Source organism: Colobus angolensis, unplaced genomic scaffold (genome assembly GCF_000951035.1).
Source record: "Colobus angolensis palliatus isolate OR3802 unplaced genomic scaffold, Cang.pa_1.0 Scaffold1, whole genome shotgun sequence".
In the NCBI taxonomy this organism is placed as follows: Eukaryota; Metazoa; Chordata; class Mammalia; order Primates; family Cercopithecidae; genus Colobus; species Colobus angolensis.
The window spans coordinates 17,966,072-17,970,420 of NW_012110918.1; the positions used below are offsets into that span (position 1 = coordinate 17,966,072).

Consider the following 4,349-nt stretch of genomic DNA (forward strand, 5'->3'; position numbering starts at 1 on the left):
ACCCGGGAGGTGGAGGTTGCAGTGAGCTGAGATCATTCCACTGCACCCCAGCCTGGGCAACAAGAACGAAACTCTTTCTCAAAAAAAAAAAAAAAAGAAAAAGAAAAAAAGAAAAGAAAAAGAACAAAGGCAGGGAGCCAGGTGTGGTGGCTCACGTCTGTAATGTCAGCACTTTGGGGGGCTGAGGCAGGTGAATCACTTGAGGTCAAGAGATTGAGACCAGCCTGGCCAACATGGTGAAATCCCGTCTCTACTAAAAATACAAAAATTACCTGGGCGTGGTGGTGGGCACCTGTAGTCCCAGCTACTCAGGAGACTGAGGCAGGAGAATCGCTCGAACCTGGGAGACAGAGGCTGCAGTGAGCTGAGATCGCACCACTGCACTCCAGCCTGAGCAAGAGTGAGACTGTGTCTCAAAAAAAAAAAAAAAAAAAAAGGTAGGTGTACAGCACCCCATGGTCCTGCTGAGGGAATGGCCTGAGTCTGTCAGGCCTCTGTAAACCACTGTGGATCAGCAGGAAATCCAGGACACAGAGGGTAATGCTAAAGTGTCTTGTGAACATGAAATCAGCAAGACCTCAGAGTGGGACACCCTACAGGTCAAGGGACCAAGTTCCTCAACAGATAAATTTTAAGAAAAGGAAAGAGATAGAAGGCGAACCTGAAGATTACAAGATGTAAGACATACAAATTTCCTTAGAAAGCAAGACTCACTGGCAGTGTCTATGGACAGCACTTAAGTAATGAAAGAATAAAGAGCTGGGCACAGGTGCTCACACCTGTAATCCTAGCACTTTGGAAGGCCAAGGCGGGCAGATCATGAGGTCAGGAGTTTGAGACCAGCTTGGCCAACACAGTGAAACCCCATCTCTACGTAAGTAGTCCCAGCTACTCGGGAAGCTGAGGCAGGAGAAATGCCTGAACCCGGGAGGTGGAGGTTGCAGTGAGCTGGGATCACACCATTGCACTCCAGCCTGGGTGACAGAGCGAGACTCCGTCTCAAAAAAAAAAAGCAGAGTAACACACTACCACGCAAGTAAGAGTAAGCGTGGGTAGAGACATAATTAACCGAGAGTTAGACTGGCAAAGACTCAGAGACAGAAATTATGAGACAGAATATCAACCTCTATACGGGATATTAAATGAACAACGGAATGGAAGAAGAGGGTTAGTGACAGAGGCTATCCAAAATGACCAGGTGGGATTCTAGGACGCGGAGGCGGCAGGCGCCGAAGTCAGTGGCTCTTCCCAAATCTCCCTCCTGCAGACAGCTAGACTGCATGCCAGGTCCCACCAATGCATCTACAGCAATGTGAGGGCAGGGACACAAGTGGGGGCAGACAGATACCAACAGTCATGAGACCCAAGAGGCAGGCTCCCATGTCTCATAGCCCTGATGGGGAGCACTCAACCACCCAGTGGTCTTCACTGGAGGCCAGTGGGCCAACGTGGCAGCAGAGCAGAAACTAGGAGAAACCAGGAGCAACATGGCACCTGTGAGTGCTTGAAGCCAACAGCCAGATTTAGGGGGAAAAAAATCAGATTATTTATTTATTTATATACTTTTGAGACAGGGTCTTGCTCTGTTGCCCAGCTGCTGTGCAGTAGCACAATCATAGCTCACAATGGTGTCGACAAAGACCCTGTCTCTAAAGAAAAAAAAAGAGGGGGCCGGGTATGATGGCTCACTCCTGTAATCCCAGCACTTCGGGAGGCTGAGGCCAGCGGATCACCTGAGGCTGGGAGTTCAAGACCAGCCTGACCAACATGGAGAAACCCCATCTCTACTTAAAAATACAAAATTAGGCCGGGCGCGGTGGCTCAAGCCTGTAATCCCAGCACTTTGGGAGGCCGAGACGGGCGGATCACGAGGTCAGGAGATCAAGACCATCCTGGCTAACATGGTGAAACCCCGTCTCTACTAAAAAATACAAAATCTAGCCGGGCGAGGTGGCAGGCGCCTGTAGTCCCAGCTACTTGGGAGGCTGAGGCAGGAGAATGGCGTGAACCCGGGAGGCGGAGCTTGCAGTGAGCTGAGATCCGGCCACTGCACTCCAGCCTGGGCGACAGAGCGAGACTCCGTCTCAAAAAAAAAAAAAAAAGAAAAGAGAGAGAGAAGAGAAGAGAAAAGAGAAGGGAGAAAAAAGAATTATCAAGATGCAAAACCCTTCACAAGCTCAAAGGAAGGGTCACTCTGGAAATGAACAATAACAAGAGGTTTCATTTCACCTCATCACAGGGGTAGGCAAACAGTAGGTGCCAAATAAATCTTTGTTAAGAACAAATAAATGCTACAATTGCATATTGTGTCCCTAGATATATTAATCTGTGAATCTAAAAGTGACCAAAGTGCAAAACCAGCCTATCATTCTGGCTGGTAAACAGACTCACAGCCAACTGCCAGCAGGTCCCAGGCCCACCACTGAGCCAGTGGCCACAGCACATGCAACCTGCAGCGTCGAGAGGAAAACTGACCACTCGCTCCCTAAGGACTGAACTGATCTAAGGGATATGTGAGCAAGTGCCCAAATGGTTTCGATGGGAGCCAGCACACATGTTCTGTAAAGGACCAGTCAATACTTTCAGCTTTGCAGGCCTCATGGTCTATCACAACTACTCAACTCTGACCTTGTAACATGAAAACTGGCACCAACAACGCGACCTGGCTGTGTTCCAATAACACTTTACAAAAACAGGCAGCAGCCAGGCTGTGATAAGAGGTCTCTGAGTCCTGAAGGTCCTGAATGACCAACTCTACGGGGTGGCATGGGCCACTGCACTGTCGGTACTCCTACCCAAGCCAGCAGGGTTAACGTGATTTCCCTGCACACAGCTGCGTTCAAAGTCTTTCACTCCAGACAAGCAGCTGAGTATGCAGCTCACTCCATGCCATACATGGACAGAGACAATAACTTTCTCCTCAGTGACACAAACTACAGAATTCTGCAAAGTCAATTAAAATCTGCTCAATAGTAACGGCAGATTCAGGATAATTACTGAATCCCTGGCAAGCAACACAGTCACATGTATTCTGGTCAGTTGATAAGACCATAATGAGTGGTGTGAAGAGGAAAGAGGATAAAACTGGGCAACCTCGGACAGACCATGGGGACCTCATTTCCCCCCATTCCCTGCTTCCTCCTCAGAGGACACTTACTTGATTTTTAGCAAGTTGAGGGATTTGTTGGAGGAGGCTGTTATCTCTCCGGTCTTGTTTCTATTGATGTAAACTGAGAAGCCATTATTTTGGAAGCCAAACTCCTTTGCAACCTAAAACAAGGCCAAAAGAACAGAAATTTAATAAAATGCTAAATATCATTACACATACCATACACACCAGACATTACTAGAAGAGTATTCACCAAATTTGGAAAGTGCATATCATTCACCAAATTCCTCTTGCTATTTTTTTTTTTTTTTTTTTGAGACGGAGTCTCGCTCTGTCGCCCAGGCTGGAGTGCAGTGGCCGGATCTCAGCTCACTACAAGCTCCGCCTCCTGGGTTTAGGCCATTCTGCTGCCTCAGCCTCCCGAGTAGCTGGGACTACAGGCGCCCGCCACCTCGCCTGGCTAGTTTTTTATGTTTTTTAGTAGAGACGGGGTTTCACCGTGTTAGCCAGGATGGTCCTCTTGCTATTTTGCTCTTATAAAGAAATTTGTACTGCTCACAAAGGTGTCAATTAAAAAGAATAAAGTGGCCAAAAAAGCAACGGTCTTGTCAATTATGAAACTTTATAACACATTTAAGACTTTGAAGCAAACAAGATAATGGCTATCTTTGTTTTGTTTTCAGAGTCTCACTCTGTTGCCCAGGCTAGAGTGCAGTGGCATGATCTTGGCTTACTGCACCTTCACCTCCTGGGTTCCAGTGATTCTCCTGCCTCAGCCTCCTAAGTAGCTGGGATTACAGGCGTCTGCCACCATGCCCGGCAGATTTTTGTATTTTTAGTAGAGACGGGGTTTCGCCATGTTGGCCAGGGTGGTCTCAAACTCCTGACCTCAGGTGATCCACCCGCCTCAGCCTCCCAAAGTGCTGGGATTACAGGCATAAGCCACCATGCCCAGCCAGTGGCTATGTTTGAAAAGTTCAATTTCTACTTTTGAAATCAACTGTAAAAACCCAATTCCAGGCCAGGCACGGTGGTTCACGCCTGTAATCCCAGCACTTTGGGAGGATGAGGTGAGAGGATCATCTGAGGTTAGGAGTTCGAGACCAGCCTGACCAACATGGTGAATCCCCATCTTTAGTGAAACTGCAAAATTAGCTGGGCGTGGTGGCACATGCCTGTAATCTCAGCTACTTGGGAGGCTGAAGCAGGAGAATCACTTGAAGCTGGGAGGTAGAGGTTG

At 48.1% G+C, this 4,349-nt stretch overlaps 1 protein-coding gene across 1 annotated transcript in view; it reads right to left on the reverse strand.

Annotated features, from left to right (window-relative positions):
* NPLOC4 (nuclear protein localization 4 homolog (S. cerevisiae)) overlaps positions 1-3,266 on the reverse strand; it is a 67,198-nt gene extending 63,932 nt beyond the window's left edge. The window contains exon 1 of the mRNA XM_011933332.1: positions 3,158-3,266. The gene's annotated coding sequence lies outside the window, so the exon portion shown is untranslated. The remainder of the gene's footprint in view (positions 1-3,157) is intronic.
* Positions 3,267-4,349: the final 1,083 nt, after the last annotated feature.